The sequence below is a fragment of the Phacochoerus africanus genome, chromosome 14 (genome assembly GCF_016906955.1).
Source record: "Phacochoerus africanus isolate WHEZ1 chromosome 14, ROS_Pafr_v1, whole genome shotgun sequence".
NCBI lineage: Eukaryota > Metazoa > Chordata > Mammalia > Artiodactyla > Suidae > Phacochoerus > Phacochoerus africanus.
Window position 1 is genome coordinate 18,677,639 of NC_062557.1, and position 23,228 is coordinate 18,700,866.

Below are 23,228 nucleotides of genomic sequence, written 5' to 3' on the forward strand. Positions count from 1 at the left end.
AGGCTCAAAGTTTTGAATTTTTGGAGAGAAGCCGAAAAGATAGATTTTTTTTTCTTTTCTTTTTAGGGCCGCACCCGCAGCATATGGAGGTTCCCAGGCTAGGGGTCCAATCAGAGCTGTAGCTGCAGGCCTACACCACAGCTCATCGCAACACCAGATCCTCAACCCACTGAGCAAAGCCAGGGATCGAACCCGCATCCTCACAGATCCTAGTTGGGTTCGTTAACCGCTGAGCCACAGTGGGAACTCCTAAAAAGACAGATTTTTTTAAAATTTGGCACTAATTCATAATTTTGGAAAACATCCTACTAGCCAAATAAAACATCTGTCAGTAGGCCAGAGGCCCAGCCCTCAACCTCTTGACTGGCCATAAGGGCCTGGCTTTCTACGTGGGGCAGGGGGGAGGTTGACCTGTAGCACCTCACCTCACTGGGTTAATTTCTTCTGTGGTCAAAGGGTAAAATAAAAACCTATCCTTCTGTATAGTGATTGATAAATAAGATAATTAAGGAACACTTTACAAAGTAAAGTACTCTCTCAGCTCCTTCGTATGACTTCCGCTGTTATGCATGGATGGACTCCCTCTACTTAAAGCATTTGAGGAGTTTTCATATTCCTAGGAGGCAATTCAAGGCTGGAGATTCCTATGAATACAAGTTTTTAGAAAGTCCTTTGAAAATGGAATCATGCTGGGATGTAAGGGGTTAAGAGGAAATGGGCTATTAGGGTTTTGCTAATCCGAGAAGTACAGGACCTCAAAAGTATCTAGAATGCTAAAAGCCAAGACTCTACGGAATTAGGACCATTAACCCGACCAGGGTCAGTAGGAGCACGCAATGTTACACTGGCCCGAAGCCTTGGCCAAGTGCACGGAGGACAACTCCCAGGCTCTTTGGACCAACTCAGGAGACACAGGTAAGGCGTGTCCTCACGGCGGGTAGGATACCAGGTAAGGCATCTTCATGGTGCTGTTAGAAGCCCGCTCGAAATGAGGCAATAGCCACGGCGGGGGACTCCTGTCCTTAGAATCAAACTGGAAGAGTGAATTGTCTGGGAGGCGAAATCTGCGCCCACCCGGGATCCAGGCTCTGCGCGGGTGGGTCGCTCCTACACGCGCCGCGCCTCCACCGCATCCGGGACCGCTCGGGAGCGCGCGGATCCGACAGCAGAAAGTTGGACGCTCAGGCAGCTGCCCGCCGACTCCCGGGCGCCCCCTCCCATCCTAGCGCCACGTGCCGCGCGCCCCCCGCGCCCAGGCAGCGGCGGGACGCCCCCGCCCCCACCGCGGCGTGCAGTGCGCAGGCGCCTCCCCGTGGCTCCGGGCGGCGGGAGCGGGAGCTGGAGGTAGCGGCGGCAGCGGCTTTGGCCTCGGCTGGAGACTGAGGCGAAGGCGGCGGCGAAAGAGGAGGAGGAGGGGAGACGACGGTGGCGGCGAAGGCGATGGCGACGCGGGGCACATGAGGCGGCGGCCGGCGGGACGGGCCGAGGCCCGGCGGAGGAGGCGGCTCCGGGGGACCCCGCCGGCCGGTGAGGGGCGGCCGCAGGGCCGGCCGAGAGGCAGCGGGCCAGGGGCGGGGCCGGCCGGGGAGGCGGGAGAACTTGTGGGGAGGCCGGAGAGGGGAGGGGGCGCAAGAGAGGACGCCGCCGAGGGCTTCCCGCCGAGCCCGGAGGGGCGTCGCGACACGCAGCCCGCCACTGCCCCCGGCTCGCCCTTCCCCTTTGTCCCCAGGCGCGCGGTTCCCAAATTGGGAGGGAAAACGGCTCGAGGGTGGGCCCGGGCCGCGGCGGCCGCGCCGGGTGGGCGGGGAGCCCGGAGGACCTGGGCGCGCACTTCGGCGGTGCTCGCAACTCCTCGGGCGGTTAGGGGCGCAGCGCCGCGCCGGGGCGCTTCGCGGGCTGGTCTTTGTCTCCGGATGCTCGGCCCCTGACAGCTCTCCGGGCGACGTGCGGTTCGTCTGGCTCTTTCCTTATCATCACTGCCAGGACGCCTGTCTCGGTGAATGTTGTTCGTGGGCTGGAAGCGGGGGGACGGGTCGTCGCCTTTGGATTAACACGTTTTCTTTACTTAAAGTGATTCCCCCCCCTCCCCCGCCACTTTGTGAAACTTTGGATGATTGGTGTGTTGTTGGTTTCTTTCCCTCCTGTCTCCGATTCAAAATTACGAGAAGGCGCTAATGCTGTGATTGTGGCCAGTTGTGTGGTTGGCGGCTGCTTTTGGAGCTTTGAGTTGAAAAGATTTACGTGACTGTGGTTTAGTTTTCTCCCTCTCTTTTTTTGCGACTGTTTCTGCAATTGGGGTGACTTTTCTTTCGGAAATAGGCGAGTTTGGTTTTACCATTTGAAGGAATTTTTTTGTTCCTTGAGAACCTGCAGTGGTACAAAATTTCACTGTGGTCACGCGTTATTTTGTTAGCATCGAAACTATGTGGGATCACGTAAATCAAGTTTAGAATAAGTTCTGGATAATCGTTATCTTGTTTGCCTGATTAATTGCTGTAAAAATCAAACTATTTAATTGAAAGGGATTTTATTCCTCTGATAAACGGAGAACGGCTTATCTCTCACGTTAATATCTGTAGGAAAAAAAAAGATTCATGATGTAATTTAGGGACCAGGTCGTTTTACCCCTTAAAGTGGGCTTAGGTATTATTAAGAATAAGAACGCAGAAAAATAAACTTAACCCCAGAGCTCCTGACTAAAAGTATGTGAATTGTGATTATGTTTGCTGTTTTTTTTGCTGTGGTTTTTGTTTTATTTTCGGGATTTTTGCAGAGTTTTATATACTGCGGTTGCTTTGTATTTTTCAAGTGCTATGTGATGGCAGAATTAAATGTGAACTAACTTCTGGGTAAAAGGTAGGAAACTGGTAAACAAATCTGTGTCTTGGTTTTCACCAGATCTTTGTGAACGGAGTGTTGTAGGCAAAGAACATTTTGAAGGGAATACATGGTAGTTACATGAAAGTTCTCCTTTTATTATTTTCCTGATTTGTAATGGTTTGATACTGTTTACCAATAGTCTAAAACTGTTGTGCATTTTTCCAAACCATATCAACCATCCTTTCCAGAATCTTAGCTTCTTTTTAGGTGGTGTGACTTTTGGTTTTCTACTTGTGCTCGTAGCCAAAATGCTCTTTAAAAGAAGCAAAAGGACTCAGTAACTTTTTATTCCACTCGGGAAGGTACAGTTGAGTTTCAGCCTTTAATTGAAAGGGTTTAAGAAGTTATTAGCATATCTTCAACATAATAGTCTTAAGGGCCGTAACAAAGGATTCAGGAGAGGATCTCTGATTAGCTACACCCTCCCTCACCTCCAGCTTCAGGCTCATTTTCAGTTAATTGGGATCCTAGAATACAAAATATATAAGTAGGAGTTCCCGTCTGGCGCAGCGGAAACAAATCTGACTAGCATCCACAAGGACGAAGTTCCATCTCTGGCCTCGCTCAGCGGGTTAAGGATTTGGTATGGCTGTGGCGTAGTCCGGCAATTTGTCACTCTGATTCGACCCCCTAGCCTGGGAACTTCCATATTGCTGAGGGTGCGGCCCTACTGTAAAATCCAGAGCAATATTCTCTCTCCTTTTTTTTTGGCTGCCCCCGTGGCATGCAGAAGTTCCCAGGGATCAAACCTGAGCCATGGCAGTGGCAACACAGGATCCTTAGCCCACTGCACCACCAGGGAACTCCCAAAAGCATCATTCTCTTAATAAATACATAGTTTGTTCCATAACTTATTCAGTGCAAAGGTGATGAGTTCCAAAAAAAAAATTTTTTTTAAGTTCACATTTCCAGATAAATAAGATGTTTTCTTTTTTAATATTCTGAGTAGTTAAGTGCAACTGGAGGCATAATTACTTATTTCTGAACTTGTATTTTTCTTGTGGCATAGAAACGTGCGGTGCCTATCCAAAATATCTAGTAAAAAATCAGGCAAAAAAAGGATGGGGTTACTTTTATTTTTTGCTTTTGTAGACCATTTCTTTGAGAATATTTAATATCTATAATAAGATAGATTTTTAGCTGATCTCATTAACCTGAAACTTAGATAAGGAAAACAGGTGGATTTTTTTTTTCTTGTGGTTTTTGGGAATTTTTGGCTGCGCTCACTGCATGTGGGCGTTCTTGAGCCGATGTCAAACCGAGCCAAGATTGTGACCTGCACCACATGTGATGGGTGTGGCCTAAAAGAAAAAACCTATAGGATTTCAGAGCAAGTTTTTGGTTTTTCTCTATAGAAATGGAATAAACTCCACATTCCTATTTTTATCTAATTTCTAAATTGTATTCGAGTCTCAAATAGTTATAAAAATTTTCATCTGCATCTTTGAAGGATTTATTAGTTTTGATGCTATAACTGAGTTACAGCATTCCTTTTGGGGATGCTCAGAGTAAAATAGATCCCTATTTTTAGGGAATTCCCTTTGACTCATTCCTGGACCTCCGATTACTAATTGCCCATCTGAATAGGTGTTTATTTGCAGTCAAAAATTTCCTTCCTCAACTAGTTCCTTCTCTTGGCTTCCAGTTTTCCCTCCTTGCTCTTTGGCTATTCCTTCAGGTCCTCCCCTCCTCCCTCCAATCTTTAATTGATTGTCTTTCTCCAGTGTCGGTCCTTAGTCTTCCCCCCTTCTCTAATCTTATCCATTCTTTGGCTTCATATATATTTATTTTTGAATACCACCAATTTTTTTATCTGTAGTTCAGACCCTTTTCCTGGTCCAAAGTGCCTACTCAGTGAACATCTCCACTCAGTATATGCATGTGCTGCCAAAGCGAGCACGGCATCTCCACTTAGATACTCAAAGGTGCTTTGAATTGAGTTGCCCAGACTGAGCTCTTCATCTTGGCTCCAAAACTAGACCTTCTTCACTGTACCCTTTTACAGTAAGTGACTCTATCAGCAACTTACTGAGGCCAGATTCTTGGCAATTTCTCTCTGCCTCTAGTCTCCCCATCCTAGTTTAGGCCACTTTTCCTAAGACATTGGTTATTTCATGTAATTAATTATTTATTATAGTTGGTTTTAAATGGTTGTTCCTCCTTCACTCTTTTTTTAAAAAAAAAACCTTAATGGAGTTCCTGTTGTGGCTCAGCAGAAACGAATCTGACTAGCATCCATGAGGACACAGGTTCCATCCCTGGCCTCTGCTCAGTGGGTTAAGGATCCAGCATTGCCATGAGCTGTGGTGTAGGTCACAGACGTGGCTCGGATCTGGTGTTGCTGTGGCTGTGGTGTAGGCCTGTGGCTAGGCTCCAGTTTAAATCCTAGCATGGGAACCTCCATATGCCGTGGGTGTGACCCAGAAAGATTAAAAAAAAAAAAGGTTAAGATAAAATACTGCCAGTACAATTGAAGTCTACTGTGTTTCCCTACCTAGTTGCACACCTCCTGCCCCTTACAATAGCTGTTGTAGGCCTACTTACCAGAGGTAATCACCAACTTGAATTTATTATTCCTTGCATTTCTTTGTATTTTTACCATGTATGACTATAACCCTAAGCAATATATCCTCATCTGCTCTTCTCACAACAGTAGAATTGTCTTTAAAAAACAAATTTAGGAGTTCCCGTCGTGACGCAGTGGTTAACGAATCCGACTAGGAACCATGAGGTTGTGGGTTCAATCCCTGGAGTTGCTCAGTGGGTTAATGATCCGGCTGTGAGCTATGATGTAGGTTGCAGACGCGGCTCGGATCCCGTGTTGCTGTGGCTCTGGTGTAGGCCGGTGGCTACAGCTCCAATTCCACCCCTAGCCTGGGAACCTCCATATGCTGCTGGAGCGGCCCAAGAAATAGCAAAAAGACCAAAAAAAAAAAAAAATTAATCAAGTCACTTTATCTGAAAATTTCTGTTGTTTTCTCTTTTAAGCCTTTTTAGTCTTCATTTAATAAGGTGTGTTTTTTGTTTTTTAGTTTTTTTTGTCTTTTTTTTGCCTTTTCTAGGGCCGCTCCCTCGACATATGTAGGTTCCCAGGCTAGGGGTGTAATCCGAACTGTAGCCACCAGCCTACGCCAGAGCCACAGCAACGAGGGATCCGAGCCGAATCTGCAACCTACACCACAGCTCACAGCAACGCCGGATTGTTAACCCACTGAGCAAGGGCAGGGACTGAACCCGCAACCTCATTGTTCCTAGTCGGATTCGTTAACCACTGTGCCACGACGGGAACTCCCCAAATCCTTTTTTATTTGTAGTTGCTAGTAATGAATTAACTTCTGACCAAGCTTTTTTTTTTTTTTCTAATTAGAAGCCTTATTATTGAATTTTGTGGGGTTTTTTGGTATTTTTGGTCTTATATGCTAGTGCAGTGCTAGGTCCTTAGTAAATTAACTTACTAGTGTAGGAGTAGCCTGTTGGCTCAGTGGGTTAAGGACCAGGGTTGTCACTGCTGTGGTGCAGATTCATTCCCTGGCCTGGAAATTTCCACATGCTGCAGGTGTGGCCAGAAAAACAAACAAACCCCAAAACATTACTGATGTAAATTTACTGATAGCCATGGCCTGATCAGTATTCAGTAGTTTTATTTTTTATTTTTACTTTTTAGTAGTGTTTTTTTTTTAATGATTTTTGTTTTTTCCATTATGGTTGGTTTACAGTGTTCTCTCAATTTTCTATTGTAATTTTTCAGTAATTTTAATAGACTAAAAATACAATGATAATCTGTCATGTAGTATACACAGTGGGGATTCTTGCCTCCTAGGAAGATAATCACAACTAGGCTTAGGCAATGGAATAATGATAATAATAATAATAATAATGATAATGGAATAAAGAAATTAAAGATTACATTTTTTTCTTTGACATACTGTACCTAGTTCTTTTTTTCTTTTTTTTTTTGTCTTTTGTCTTTTTGTTGTTGTTGTTGCTATTTCTTGGGCCGCTCCCGCGGCATATGGAGGTTCCCAGGCTAGGGGTTGAATCGGAGCTGTAGCCACCGGCCTATGCCAGAGCCACAGCAACGCGGGATCCGAGCCGCGTCTGCAACCTACACCGCAGCTCACGGCAATGGCAACGCCGGATCGTTAACCCACTGAGCAAGGGCAGGGACCGAACCCGCAACCTCATGGTTCCTAGTCGGATTCGTTAACCACTGCACCACGACGGGAACTCCTGTACCTAGTTCTTTTCTTTCTTTCTTTCTTTTCTTTTTTGGGTGTCCTGTGGCATATGAAGCTCCTGGGCCAGGGATCAGATCCAGCTGTGGCAGCACCAGATCCTTAACACTGTGCCGGGCTGGGAATTGAACTTGCATCTCAGCGCTCCCAAGACACTGCTGATCCTATTGTGCTACCTCAGAAACTCCAGACATACTATACCTAGTTCTAACTTTGATTTCTTCCTAAATTATATTAGGCCAAGAGTCAGTATAATTAATATCCTAAGAAGCTTGGACATATTATCCAGTTATACATTAAAGCTGACATTGACAGTTTTGTGCTTATTTCACTTCACTAACTTAAAACGTATGAAAGGATTTACAGTAAAAATAAGTCTTTATTCTCTTCTTGTCTCACTCAGTCACTCGGTTTTCTTTTTTCTCCTGAAGCAGTTACTGTTTGTTTTCTTTGGGAATTCTTCTAGAGATATCCCCCACATACATAAATGATAGCATACTCTATACATTGTTTCATAGCCTGCATTTTTCACTAATACAGCTTTAGTGTGTTTCAAATCATTACAGATAGGGCTCTTGCTCTTTCTCTCTGGTTTTTTTTTTGGACTACAAGATGTGCTATAATTTGCTTACCCAGTCCCTTACTGATAGACTTTAAATATTTCCAGTCCATTATCAGCAGTACTGTAGTGAATATCTTATGCATTGTTTTGTGTGTCTGAACATTTTGTTGGGTAAGTGTTGAGCAGTGGAATTGCTGGATCAAAAGTATGTGCATTTTCAGTTTTGATGGATATCTATTTCCATGTTGTCTCTTACAGAAGCTTACCATTTTACCCAGCCACTTCCAATAAAGCACAAAGAATGTTTCTTTATATGTACATTCTTCCTTGTCAGTGATTTGTTTTCAATTTAAAATTTTTTTCCAATTGTATAAATGAAAAGTAGTATATTTGTGTAGCTTTAATATGTAAATCTTTATTACAAGTGATATTGAATATCTTTTCATATTATGTTATTAAAAACCATTTATATTTTTCTAGAACTCTATTTTTTTTTCCAAAATTATTTCATTCTTTTTAAGGCTGAGTAGTATTCCATTGTAGGTATGTACCACAGCTTTATTTATTAAAATAGCTACCCATGGCATTTCAATGTTGTTTATTGAATAGTCCATATTTTTTTCCTTTTTATTTTCTTTTTTTTTTTTTGGCCACCTCATGGCATACGAAGTTCCCTGGCCAAGGAGTCCCAATCTACTGCCACAGCTGGGACAGTGGATCCTTAAACCCACTGTGCAGAGCCAGGGATTGAATCTGTGTCCCAGCGCTATAGAGATGCTGCTGATCCTCTTGCACCACAGTGTGAACTCCTTCACTTCGTCTTTTTTCCATTAGTTTGAAATACCACCTTTAGCATATATTAGATTCCCAGATGTATTTGGATCTTCCAGACTTTTTATTCTGTTCCATTCCATTGATCTGTTGATGTTTTGCCAGTTCCACATTTTTAAATTATTATTCAAAAATATATAAAATTATTATATAATATATAGCTAGAGAAGACTGTATGCCCTTTTTTTTGTTTGTTCCCTTTTTTAGGGCCACACCTGAGACATATGGAAGTTCCCAGGCTAGGGGTTGATTCGGAGCTGCAGTTGCCAGCCTATGCCACAGCCACCGACACAGCCATGTCTGATCCAAGCCAAGGCTGTGACCTACAAAGCTCATGGCAGTGCAGTATCCTTAACCCACTGAGCAAGGCCAGGGATTGAACCTACGTCCTCATGGATACTAGCTGTGTTCATTACCACTGAGCCACAGCAGGAGCTCCCATGCCCTTGTTTCTCTTTCAGAAATTTCCCAACCAGTCTTACTATTTATTTTTTCATGTTAAATTTAGAATTAGTTTGTCTGGTTCCAAAGAAATTCTCTTGGCATTTTAGAAATCAAATGGCATTAAATTTAGATTAATTTAGGACAAACTAATATTTTGTATGGTGGCTTTTGTAGCCAAGAACATAGAATGCTTTAAGTCTTTAAAGTATTTTAAGTATATGTAAGTCTTTGGTGTCCCTTAATAGTCTCCCTTTAAGTCCTGTACATTTCTCGTGAGGCTTATTCCTAGTTATTTCATCTATTTGTTGCCTTTTGGCTGGGTGGGGGGCAATGTGTGGCCTATAGAGGTTACCAAACCCAGGGATCAGACCCGCGCCATAGCAGCAACCAGAGCTGCTGCAGTGACAATGCCAGGTCCTTAACCTGAGCCACAAGAGAACTCTGGTTGCTTTTTTTTTTTTTTGTCTTTTTGTCCTTTTAGGGCCGCACCCACAACATATGGAGGTCCCTGGGCTAGGGGTTTAATTGGAGCTATAGCTGCTGGCCTACACCACAGCTCACGGCAACACCAGATCCTTAACCCACTGAGTGAGGCCAGGGATTGAACCTGAAACCTCATGGTTCCTAGTCAGATTTGTTAACCACTGAGCCACGACGGGAACTCCAGGATCTATTTTTTAAAAGATCTGATTGACTAGCCTATCTTGAATTGTACAGAAAGATGATTTAGGGAGTTCCCATTGTGGCTCAGTGGGAACAAATCCAACTGGTATCCATGAGGATGCCGGTTCAATCCCTGGCCTTGCTCAGTGGGTTAAGTGTGAGCTGTCATGTAGGTCCCAGACAGGCTAGGATCCCATGTTGCTGTGGCTGTGGTGGAGGCCGGCAGCTACAGCTCCAATTCGACCCCTAGCCTGGGTACTTCCATAAGCCATGGGTGCGGCCCTAAAAAGCAAAAAAGCAAAAAAGAAAAATGATTTAGTACTTTCTAAAAGGAAGTTGTTGTTTGCATGTCTAACTCAAATAGCTTGCCTTGATCTCACACTCCAATTCAGTGGTAGATGTTCATGTTATTCAGAGTGAAAGCTTTATATTTATTATAGGTTGAGCAGTTCAAGCAGATGTACACTTCTCAGATTCACTTGGAAAGGAAAACTTTTTTTTTGAGTTTGTTAAAATTGTTGGGAATTGGGGGAGTTATTAAATTGTCTATCTGAAACTGTTGTCTCCTATCATACATGAACTCTGAAGAGCAAAGAGGGCGGGACAGTAGGTTTATGATTTGAGACTGGCAGGAAAATATATATACATAGGAGTTCCCATGTGGTGCAGTGGAAACAATTCAACTAGCATCCATGAGGATGCAGGTTCGATCCCTGGCCTCGTTCAGTGGGTGGGGGATCCAGTGTTGCTGTGAGCTGTGGTGTAGATCGAAAATGCTGCTCAGATCCTGAGTTGCTGTGGCTGTGGTGTAAGCTGGAAGCTACAGCTCCAATTTGAACTTACATTTGCTGCAAGAACTTCCATGTGCCTTGGGTGCGGCCCTAGCAAAAAAAAAAAAAAAGGAAAATTATATGTACATAGCTTGAATAGATTTATTTTGGTTACCAGGTATTTATGGTTGTTAGTTCAATGAGAAATTTAAAGTAATCTTATCATTTTGAATCCCAGGTAGAATGCTCTTAGTAATTAAGAAGCTTTACTTTCTATTGCTTTTTATTTATTTTGCCTCAGAAAACCGTTTTTTGCCTTTTGGTTTGAAATTATGGACGTGTCAGTGTAGTTTCTTGAAATAGGAAAGTGGAGATGAGGTCAGTGCTCAGAGTGCCCTTAGGTTCTAGATTAGCTTCTTCAAAGCTTTAAAGTAACAGGTTATTTTGGCTTAAAAAACTCCATTTAGGGCAGTATATTAACACTTAGTATTTTCTCTCAGGAGATATATTTGGGTTTGTATTGAATATGATGGGCACATTCTTATCTTTAGAGAATAATTTTTGATATGAAATGGCGTGATTAGGATAGGAAGTATGAGTTTTGTAATGTTTTTGCATGTCGAGTAAACATTTAATAATTGTTGGCTATTTTAATAATCGTTTTCTCAAATATTCAATATCAGGCACTCAATAACCAGAAAGTAGCAATGGCAATAACTATGCATTTCAAGGGAACATTGAGTGTGTTAATTTTCTGTGTTGCTTTTGGATCATTTTAGAGCTAAGTCTTTAAAGGAATGAGAAGAGCAGCATTGTACTAACTGCCGTGTAAGCTATGTTAGAGTACTACTATCTTTTGATGGATCCTTACTAATTAAGAATTACCCTCTAGTCTCATCATTCCTGAATTTTATTTTACTATATTTTACTCTGGGTGGAGTTTTATATAAATTCTGGTTTGGACCCCATAACGCAAGAGGGTGTAGTAATTGTACCAAAGATTCTATGAGGTAGTTAACTTTTCTGTGATATATTCATTACTTAATTAGGTCTTTATGAATGTAAAATATGTATGTATGCAAATGTTATGAAATTCGTATCCTGACCTACTTTATAAATTTCTCTTGAGGCTTTTGTTTTATAAGAAAGCTTTGCCAACTTCATTATAACATGTTTGTTGTAGAAAATACTGAAAAGCAAATAGAAGAGAAATCATGCAGGATTTCCCATCATGGCTCAGTGGTTAACAACCCAACTAGTAACCATGAGGTTGCGAGTTCAGTCCCTGGCCTTGCTCAGTGGATTAAGGATCTGACGTTGCCGTGAGCTGTGGTGTAGGCTGTGATGTAGATCGCAGACGAGGCTCAGATCTCGTGTTGCTGTGGCTTTGGTGTAGGCCGTAGGCTAGAGCTCCAATTAGTCCCCTAGCCTGGAAACCTCCATATGCCGCAAGTGCGGCTCTAAAAAAGAGAAATCATCCCGAGGCCATTGTTAATGTTGGTGTGTTCCCATTCGGGCATATTACATTACTGGGAGTTTTTGTGCTTGGTTTTCTGTCTCTTTTCTACATACGAGCATTTCCCCACATACTAAAATATTAAAATATTCTTTGAAAATAGATTACAAATTGGCAGGCTTTATTCAGCCAATGACATCTGCCTCAATATTACTAACATTTTTTTTTTCTATTAGTTGCTAACATGGGGGAAAAAAGGAAATAGGTAGCAGTGTGTAAATCGATACAACTGATTCAGGAAAAGTACTAACCTGCTAAAGCTGCATATTTGTAGCTTACAACTGGCAATTCTGGGTTAGGGTTAGGGTTAGGATATTCTCCAGAAATGTACATATATTAACCAGAAGAGACATTTGGTATGTTCACAGTAGCATTCATAGTAGCTCCAAACTGGAAACTGCTCACATGCTTATCAGCAGTGGAATGGACAAGTTGTGGTATATCCACACAACGACCACCTTTAATTTTAGGATATTTTCATTCCCTGCCCAAGGAAACCCCATACCTGTTACCAGTCACTCCCTACTCCTCCCCATCCTTCTCAGTCATAAACAGCTGCCAATCTACTTTTTGTCTCTACAGAATTATAGACATTTGAATCTTGTGGTCTCTGTTCTAAAATATGATTTTTAATGGTTGTATAACATTTCATCATAGAGATTATATCAAATTCTGTAAAGTTATTTTATTGGGCATTAATTTAAGATAAAAGATGTATAAAACACTTTAAAGTTTCTGATAAATATTATCATGATGCCTTCCAGGAGGGTTGTACCAGGCTACCCTCACCGTCAGTGGATGATAATTTTTTTTTGCCACCCCACAGCATATGGAATTCCTGGGCCAGGGGTCAGATCTAAACTGCAGCAGAGAACTAAGCCACAGCTGCAGAAATGCCAGATCCACTGTGCCAGGCTGGGGCTCAAATGCATGTCCCGCGCTCCCAAGCTGCTGCCAGTGCTGTTGTTATCGGGAGCTCCTGATAATGGTATTTTTTTTTTTTTGGCCAGTTTTATATTATGACCTTAGTCATAATGGAAATGTTATATGTTTATTTTTTTCTTAGACATGTTCATTTTCCTAGACTGACTGTTGTTCAGTTTATTTGATCTAAGCTTAAGCTGTTTTGGACAAGTGTACCAATGCTGTCCTTTTCTAAATGAAGACTACCACTTACAACACATTGTGAATGAATGCATTATCCATGTTCCCCATACTTCTCTCCAGCTGGTTCCTGAAGGTTCTTAACATTCAAATAGAATGGCTCTTTGCCAGCACAAATTGACACTTAACCCACAATAGTGTATTTTGTTTTCTTGTTAGTTAATAGAGCTGAGATTTCAAACTTTCTCTTCTTTATTTTATAATTTGATTTACAACAAATTTTATCTTATGTTCCTCAAATATTGTCTATAGCCAAGCTCTTTTGAAAAACAGGTTGTTTTCATGTTTGTAATATGGAGATTACTGTTTGTAGTACGGAGATTAAAGCCACTATAATGCTTTTGCTTAGAAATTGTCACTAGCTAGTTATTAAACATCTATTATCATTCATGCAGAATTAACTTCCACTTAAAATGTTCCAGTTAAACAAAACTTCATTGTAAACCCTTTAATTGATTCCTTGTCTCTGCATATAAAGCAGTCTCATTCAGGGGTGTGAATCACTAGCACGATTCTTAGTGGATCTCTTGGCTCATAATCTGGGGCCAAAACTGACAACACTAATGGCTTGAACCTAGCCAGAACCCAGACTGGGGCTTGAACCAACAGTTTTAAATTAGAATCACTCACCCGGTGTCTGAACTCACTGAGGTTCAGGTTGTTCATGCCTCCACTCAGAAGGAATCCAGCAAGAAACAAAGTAATAGGCAAGAAACAGATTTATTAAGATAGGATGAGTATGAGAGATGCAAGGGGGCAGCCAAGGAGGCTCTGCCCCAGGGATTAGGTGGGCTGTAGTTTTATCATCCAAGGGGAGCTGGGATTGGAAAAGACCGCCTCTTCCTTTCTGGGAGTAGCTTCTCCTTGGTATCCAGTAAGGTGTGTATTCAAATCAGCAGAATGGTGGTCCTCAAACTCCTGCCTTTAGTCTAAATCTGCATTAAGGCCTGTCTCATCCCCGACCCAGTGACCTGAAACAATTCACACACCTCCACTAGTCAAGCTTGTGCTGATGGCTTTCTTGAGCGATTATTAACTCACAGTGGTCTCCCAAAGTCCCTTACTGGGACTTCCACACCTACCTGTGCCTACTCCATCCCTATCAGGATGACCACATAGGTAATACTTTAGAGTCATGGTGAGTCAGTATTGAAATTTTTTAGGTTAGTTCAACCACTGTTTGGGAAATGCCTTTTTGAAAATTTGACCTTATTGTTTAATATCACTGCTGATACTTTGCATCTTTCCTGTCCCTAGAGTTCTGAGTTCTACATAATTTGTTGCTTGTCTTATGAATAGCACTCTGCCTAATTTTCATCAGTTGTTAATAGAAAGGGCCTTAGAAATAATCTAATCTGATATTCTTCACTTATTTCACAAGTGAAAAAACGGAAAAAATACTGAAGTGCCTGTTAGAATCTCTTAGCTCAAGTTCAGTTCTTGCTCTTTCTCAGTTTTACAAAATTTAGGGTTGGAATCATTTTTCCAGAATATGAGTTGAGTTCATCCTGAATTTTTTGTTTAGAAAAGAAATTAAGATTTTAAAATATTGTCTACCTAATATAGACTTTGGGGGTTGGGTTTTTTAATTTTTTTAATTAGGAGATTAAAACTTGGCTCTGACCCATTTGGATTTGGTTGTTGCATTTGCCAAACATTTATAATAGCACAACTTATCTAAAATTTTTTAATATCCTGGTTATTTTACTTTAGTGAACATTAAAAAATTGACAGAGGACAAGTCATATGTTTCTTTAGCTGGTGATCTGAAAGTCTTGGGAGCTTTTTTTTTTTTAAACATGAGTCTCTGAGAGACTTTTCCAAAGATGTATGAAAGTGGTATTTTTGGATTAACTGTTTTTGAGGCCAAGATTATAGTAAAGAGATTGTAATGGAAAAAATGAATCAGATAAACTGGCAAGTAAAGCATTTCCCCGTAGTCACTGTGCTGTAAAATATGTTTAAGCTTTAACAGATGATTCCAGTTGCTTACTTCCTCTAGTCTGTTGCACAGGGTATATAACGTTAAATGCTTCTTAAATTACAACTGTAGTGTTTTTTGTTTTGGCCGCCCCTCAGCATATAGAGTTCCCAGGCCAGTGATCAGATCCCAGCTATACTTGCAACTGCGGCAACCCCGATCCTTTAACCCACTGTGCCGAGCAGGGATTGAACCTGTGTCCTGGTGTTGCAGAGACAGACACTGCTGATCCCATTGCACCACAGTGGGAAATCCTAGTTTTTCGTTTTGGGGGGGTTTGTGTTTAGTTTTTCTGCTGCACTCGCAGCATATGGAAGTTCCTGGGCCATGGATCCTGTGAGCCATAGCTGCACCTGCGCCACAGCTGGGGAAGCACAGGATCCTTAACCCACTGCAATTCCTAGTGGGGTTTTTGTTTGTTTATTTGTTTTGTTTTTAAAGTGTTTGTTGGAGTTCCTGTTGTGGCACAGCGGAAACAAATCCGACTAGGAACCATGAGGTTGTGGGTTCGATACCTGGCTTTGCTCAGTGGGTTAAGGATCTGGCGTTGCCTTGAGCTGTGGACAGGCTGACGGTGCAGCTTGGATCCTAAGTTGCCGTGGCTCTGGCATAGGCTGGTGGCTACAGCTCTGATTTGACCCCCTAAGCCTGGGAACCTCCATATGCCGCGGAAGTGGCCCAAGAAATGGCAAAAAGACAAAAAAAAATAAACCTTCTTATAGTTTGTTGTTGTTGTTTGGCTGCAGCAAGCAGCTGCTTGGTATGAGATATCCGTTCCCAGACTAGAGTTTGAACCCAGGCTGCAGCACTGAAGGACCTAGTTGGAAGCACTAGACCACCAGAAACTCTTCCAAGCCTTGCTTCTTAAAATATATATTAAAGTCATAAGTATATTAATAAGTTATTGTTAACAACTTAAATGTCTAACCATAGAAGATTTGTTAAATTCTGATTCAGTGGACCTGGGATTGGGAGTTGGGTAAGTAGGACGAGGGAATCGGCATTTTTAGCGTGTGCTCTGGATAATTCTGATAATGGTGGTCTGTGGACCACATTTGAGGAACATTTACTCATCATTACTTACATGCTTTAATTTCAGGTTCCATGGTGTGCTAAGGCCCTCTGCAAACTGGTCTTTGACTTCTCTGTTCAGCCTTCTCTACAGCTACTTCCCCAACATCCTCCATCATGTTCCAGCCTCAGAGCCTTCTTGTGCAACACTTCACTCACTCCATTATCTCCATCTGCCTTGCCTCTACTTCCCACCCCACTCTGCCTGGTGAAACCATACCCATTCTTCAGAGACCCACTTGTCTTCTGCAGTAAGCTTATACTTTTTTTTTCCAGCTTTATTGAGGTATAATTGACAGCTTAGACTTTTTAATTTATAGGACTTATTAAATTTCTCTTTTCCTTCTCTGAATATTTTCACATTTTGCGCATTTATACCATTCATTGTATTCTGCCCTGAAATGTGATTGTATTAGTGAACATATTTTAAAACATATTTTATATTTTCTACCTCCTATAAATTCATTTAGACCTTCAGTTAAATATAGCACACATTCATTGAGTTATTTTTATGTCCTGAGGGCTGAGAGAATTAAAAAAAAAAAGTCTTCCCCTTCAAAGAATTCATATTCCAGAAGAAGAAACCAAAACCACTAACCTTGACTTAATAGAGTAAGTCCTGGAGTTCCTCTGGTGGCTTAGTGAGTTAAGAATCAGGTGTTGTCACTGCTATGGCTTGGATTGCTGCTGTGGCAAAGGTTCAGCCCCTGGCCCAGGAACTTCCACATGAAGTGAGTGTGGCCCAAAACAAAAGAATAGAGTAAGTCCTGATGTTGGTGAAATGAGAAATTATTATGGGCTTTTTGAGGAGGCGATTAAGTGAGGAAAGTCAAAAAAACTTGAAGTGACCTTTGAGCTAGATCCTAAAGGATAAAAAAATTTCCGAGTAGGAAATTGTGAAAAGACTATAAAGTAGAGGAAAATCAATGAGCAGAGATGCAGATTTATTAAATCATTCAGTTAATAAAGTTGTTCTAAGTGCCAGGGATACAAGAACAAAGTCCTTGTTTAAATTCTATTAGGGTGACAGATAGTGAACAAATTAAGACATAAAAAGTGTTTTAGGGGAGTTCCTGTTGTGGCTCAGTGGTTAATGAACCCATCTAGTATCCATGAGGATGCAGGTTCAATCCCTGACCTCACTCAGTGGGTTAAGGATCCAGCGTTGCCATGAGCTGTGGTGTAAGTCACAGAGGCTTCTCGGATCTGGCATTGCTATGGCTGTGGCGTAGACTGTCAGCTGTAGCTCCAATTGGACCCTTGGCCTGGGAACCTCCATATGCTGCAGGTGGGGCCCTAAAAACACACCAAAAAAACCGTGTTTTAGGTAATGTTGAGTGCTCTGAAGGAAAAAGGCAGGTTAAGGGTGTAGAGAGTGATAGAAGAATATTATTGTAATATAATGCATAATGAGACAGCTTTTCACACCTATAAGGATGCCTTTTATTTATTATTTGGCCATACCCATGGCGTGCGGAAGTTCCCGGGCTAAGAATTAAAGAACAATATTATCGTTATAGCGATAGAAGAATATTGGTGAGGGAGGTCCTCACCACAGGAGGTGGCATCTGAAAAGCGGTGTAAAATGAAGTGAGGGAGTAGCATGTCCAGAGGAAGCGGGTTCAATGGAGGGAAACAGCAAATATACATGTAAACATATATCATGTAAATTGATGTAAAATATAAAGATGATGTTCTGACTTTTGGGTAAAACAAAGTGAACTTTTTATAAAACATTTAATTTCTTAGAAATATTCGTGTTTTTTTTTTTTTTTGGAGTTCCCATCGTGGCGCAGTGGTTAACAAATCCAACTGGGAACCGTGAGGTTGCGGGTTCGATCCCTGCCCTTGCTCAGTGGGTTAACGATACGGCGTTACCGTGAGCTGTGGTGTAGGTCGCAGACGCGGCTCGGATTCTACGTTGCTGTGGCTCTGGCGTAGGCTGGCAGCTACGGCTCCAATTGGACCCCTAGCTTGGGAACCTCCATATGCCTCGGGAACGGCCCAAGAAATGGCAAAAAGACCAAAAAAAAAAAAAAAAAAAGTTTTGTTTTGTTTTGTTTTGTTTTGTTTTCCTTTTTTTGGGCTGCCTCATAGAGTATTGCGTTCCCAGGCCAGGGATCCCATCCGAGCCAGAGTTTCGACCTGCACCGCAGCTGTGGAAATACTGGCTCCTTTAACTCACTGTTCCTACCCTGGGATCAAATCTGCGTCCTGGAGCTACAGAGACACCACCTGATCCCATTGCGCCCAGTGGGAACCCCAGAATATTTAAGTTTTTTGAACAGTGAAAAGTTTGCAGGCGTTCCCGTGCTGGCTCAGCGGTGAGTGAACCTGATTAGCATCCATGAGGACGCAGGTTCCATCCCTGGTCTTGCTTAATGGGTTAAGGATCTGGCATTGCCGTGAACTGTGGTGTAGGTCACAGATGCAGCTTGGATCCGAGTTGCTGTGGCTCTGGCATAGGCTGGCAGCTCCAGCTCCAGTGGACCCTTAGCCTGGGAACTGCCACATGCCTCCGGGGCAGCCCTAAAAAGTCACAGACACAAAAAAAAGTTTGCAAAAGGATTTCTTTAAAAATCTCAAGCAGGCTGGAGTTCTCTTCATGGCTCAGTGGTTAACAACTCCAACTAGGAACCATGAGGTTGTGGGTTCGATCCCTGCCCTTGCTCAGTGGGTTAAGGATCCGGCTTTACCATGAGCTGTGGTGTAGGTCGCAGACGTGACTTGAAAATGGCGTTGCTGTGGCTGTGGTGTAGGCCAGTGGCTACAGCTCCAATTAGACCCCTAGCCTGGCAACCTCTGTATGCCACAGGAGCGGCCCAAGAAGTGGCAAAAAGACAAGAAATAAAATAAAATAAATAAGTAAAAATAGGGGAGTTCTCATTGTGGCACAGTGGAAAGGAACCTGACTAGTATCCATGAGGATGCAGGTTCGATCCCTGTCCTCACTCAGTGGCTTGAGGAACCAGGTTTTCCATGAGCTGTAGTGTAGGCTGATAGCTGCAGCTCGGATTCGACCCCTAGCTTGGAAACTTCCATATGCCTTAGGTGGGACCCTAAAAAGCAAAAAAAAAAAAAAAAAAAAATCTGACTGCACCAGCTTGGGTTCACCACAGAGGCATGGGTTCTTTCCCCAGCCCATTAGTTAGGTCACAACTACGGCTCAGATCTGATCTTTGGCCACACCCACAGTATATGGCAGTTTCTGGGCCAGGGATCAGATCTGTGCTGTAGTTGTGCCCTGTGCTCAAGCTGTGGCAACATCAGATCCTTTAACCAACTGATGGGCCACAACAACTCGGGATCTCTCTATTATTTGAAAAAGTTGTGAATTCTTCTGCTCTTGGGTAGGTTGTATACTACATGTTAGTTTATGCAAAGCAGTTAATAGTATTGTTTGTCTTTTATATGCTCACTGTCTTTACTCTTAGTTCTATGCATTGTTTGGGGAAGAATATTGAAATCTTCAGCTATTAATTGGGAACCACTTTTTGCTTTATCTTTTGAAGCTCTGTTAATATGTATATAAACGTTTGGAAATTTTATGTCCTATTGATGAAGTGACCCCTTTACATTGTGAAGGGACTGTCTTTATTTCAGGTAATCTCTTTGAGGCCTTTATTTATTTATTTATATATTTTTGTTTTTTTGCTTTTTAGGGCCACACCCGTGGCATATGGAGGTTCCCAGGCTAGGGGGTCTAATCAGAGCCACAGCTGCCGGCCTACAGCAACCCCAGATCTGAGCTGAGTTTGCGACCTACACCACAGCTCAAGGCAATGCCAGATCCTTAACTCACTGAGTGAGGCCAGGGATCAGGCCCAAAACCTCATGGTTCATAGTTGAATTTGTTTTGGCTACACCACTATGGGAACTCTGAGGCCTTATATTTAAAGTGGGTTTCTATAAGCAGCATAAAGTTGGATCTTGTTTATTTCAGTCTGAAAATCTGCCTTTTAATGAGAATGTTTAGACCATTTACCTTTTTTTTTTTTTTAGGGCTACATCTGTGGTATATGCAAGTTCCTAGATGAGGGGGTCAAATCAGAGCTATACGGGGCCTGCACCACAGCAATACAGGATCTGAGCCACGTCTGCAGCCTGCACCACAGCTCACAGCAATGCCAGATCTTTAACCCACTGAGCAAGGCCAGGGATCAAACCTGTGTCCTCATGGATGCTAGTCAGATTTGTTTCCACTGCGCCACGACAGGAACTCCTGTGTCATGTTCTTAAGCCACTGAGCCACAATGGGAACTCCTAAAACATTTAGATTTAATGTGATTATTGATATCGTTGGGTTGAAAACTATCATAATCCTATTTGTTTTCTTCTCTGTCTCATCCTTTTTTTTTTTTTTTGTCTTTTTGCCATTTCTTGGGCCGCTCTCATGGTATATGGAGGTTCCTAGGCTAGGGGTCTAATCAGTGCCGTAGCTACCAGCCTACGCCAGAGCCACAGCAATGTAGGATCCGAGCCGCTGCGTTTGCGACCTACACTGCAGCTCACGGCAACGCCAGATCCTTAACCCACTGAGCAAGGCCAGGGACCGAACCCGCAACCTCATGGTTCCTAGTCGGATTTGTTAACCACTGCGCCACCATGGGAACTCCTCATCCATTTTTTAATAATTCCATATTATATTCTTTGTTGTCATATCACCTATAACATTGTTTTATTTTAATGGTTGGTTTAGGGTGTTAGTGTATCCATCTTTAGCTTATCACAGTCTGTTCAAGTAACATTAAGCCACTTCTTATAGTAATCTTACAATAGTACAGTTCCATTTCCTCTTTTAGCCTTTTTTATTACTGTTTTCATACTTTCTCCTCTATATAAATGTAGGCTGTCTTTTATGTTTATATATTCTTCATTCCTTTTCAGATTAAAATTTCCATTTGAAGTCATTTTTCTTTTGCCTGAAAAACTTTTGAAAAGCCTTTTTATTCTACCTTATTTTTTAATAACTTTATTGAGCCGTAATTATAGCAGTAAGTCATGCATATTTGAAGTATACAGTTTGGTGAGTTTTGACATGTATACACCTGTAAAACCATCACTACAGTCAAGAAAATGAACATACTCATCCAAAACTTCTTCCCACCTTCTTTGTAATTCGTCCTTCCCATCCCTCCCTGCACCGCACCCGCAGCTCATTCATAGACTGCCACTGATCCGCTTTCTGTGGTTAGAGATCAGTTTGCCTTTTCTAGAATTTTATATAAGTAGAATCATACAGTGTGTGCTTTTCCTTTTTTTCCCTGACTTTTTTTTTTTTTCTTTTCCCTTTTTAGGGATGTACCTGTGGCATATGGAAATTCCCAGGCTAGGGGTCGAATCAGCGCAGCTGCCAGGCTATGCCACAGCCACAGCAACGCCAAATCTGAGCCATATCTGTAAGCTGACCACAGCTCATGGCAGTACCCAGCCCTTAACCCACTGAGTGAGGCCAGGGATCAAACCCTCATCCTCATGGATACTCTTTGGGTTTGTTACCACTGAGCCACAATAGGAATTCTTATTTACGGTGTTTTTGAGTATATGTCTTTGTATAGGTTTTTTAATGGTTGCTTTGGGTATTACATTGTATACACATAAGGTACTGCCATCTGGTGTTACGTCTTACGGATTTCAGTTAAGTACAGACACCTTACCTCCCTTTACATCCCTTTACGCTCCCTCCCCCACTTATAAGGGAAGTTCACTGTTTCTTAAGGCTGCTTATTCTTTTTTGGGGGCAGGCTGATACAGTGGAAATCTAGGAGGGGAAAAATGCATATATATATATATATATATATATATATACACACACACATATATATATTTATATATTTTTATATATGAGATTGCAGTGAAAAGTATAAAGCACGTCCATAGGAATGCATTTACTCGTTTATTTAGCACTTTTAAAATGTCTAGTCATTGGGCTAGACGCTAGGGAGGCAGAGGTGAAAGATGCATCTTGGAGCCCCCAGTACAATTGAGGTGATAACAAAAAATTGTAGCAGCCTTGGTGGTGACAGTAATCATGGTGCTCGTCTTGAGACCAGGCACAGCTCTGAGCACGTCATGTGTATACCATCTGTGTATCTCCCCTTTAACAAGCATTATTGCCCCTGAACTGAACTTACTAACTTCTCTGGACCCTATTCCCAATGCCTAAAGAAGATAGCCTTTAAGGGAAATCATTTTTGTTGAGACACTATTTTTCTAGTTTTTTTTTTGTTTTTTTGTTTTTTTTTGTCTTTTTGCCTTTCCTAGGGCCGCTCCCACGGCATATGGAGGTTCCCAGGCTACGGGTCTAATCGGAGCTGTAGCCACCGGCCTACACCAGAGCCACAGCAACGTGGAATCCGAGCCGCGTCTGCAACCCACTGAGCAAGGCCAGGGATCGAACCTGCAACCTCATGGTTCCTAGTCGGATTCGTTTAACCACTATGCCACGACGTGAACTCCTATTTTTCTAGTTTTATTCTTCTCTTCCAGCTTCCAGGAAACATTGGAGTTCTTTGGGGTTTTTATTTTGTTGTTTGGGATGGGGGGGCTTTGTTTTGTTCTCACTTTCAATTCATTCTCTGTGTAAGATCTTAAACTCTGAAACTTCCCACCTTGATCTTTATGAATGAACTTTATCATTTAGTTTAATTCTGATCGCAAAGTTTGCGATAAAGTGCCCTCTTCATCACATGGGACCTGAACATAGTTCCAGCTGTAATGTAATTCTTTACTAGTAGTTAAAAGCCCAGACTTTGGAGCAAGAGTGACTGACTTCAGACTGTAACTTCACCTCTTAATAACTGGATGATCTTAGCCAATTTTTTTTTTTTTTGATAGCTTTAATGCCTTGCCAGGCAAAGGGGGACACAATGGGCTTATGCCTTCAAAAACTTAAACTTTCTGGACCTCATTTCTATGCTTTCTTTCTTTCTTTCTTTTTTTTTTCTTTTGTTTTTTTGGGCTGCCCTGTGGAACATAGAGCTCCCGGGCCAGGCATCAGATCTGAGCCACAGCTGTGGCAATGTGAGATCCTTGGGCTGGGGATCAAACCCTTGTCCCAGTGCTCCCAAGACATTGCCAGTGTGTTGTGCCACAGTAGGAGCTCCTCTTC

General features: G+C 42.3%; 1 protein-coding gene across 4 annotated transcripts in view; it reads left to right on the plus strand.

Moving 5' to 3' along the window:
* Positions 1-793: 793 nt before the first annotated feature.
* Positions 794-23,228, plus strand: part of GJC1 (gap junction protein gamma 1) — a 33,658-nt gene continuing 11,223 nt past the window's right edge. Inside the window, exon 1 of one of the 4 annotated variants that reach the window (XM_047757953.1) lies at positions 794-915. The gene's annotated coding sequence lies outside the window, so the exon portion shown is untranslated. Of the gene's footprint in view, positions 916-1,324; positions 1,528-1,639; positions 1,997-16,104; positions 16,369-23,228 lie in introns of those variants that run through there. The other 3 variants (XM_047757952.1, XM_047757955.1, XM_047757956.1) reach the window with 3 other exon arrangements.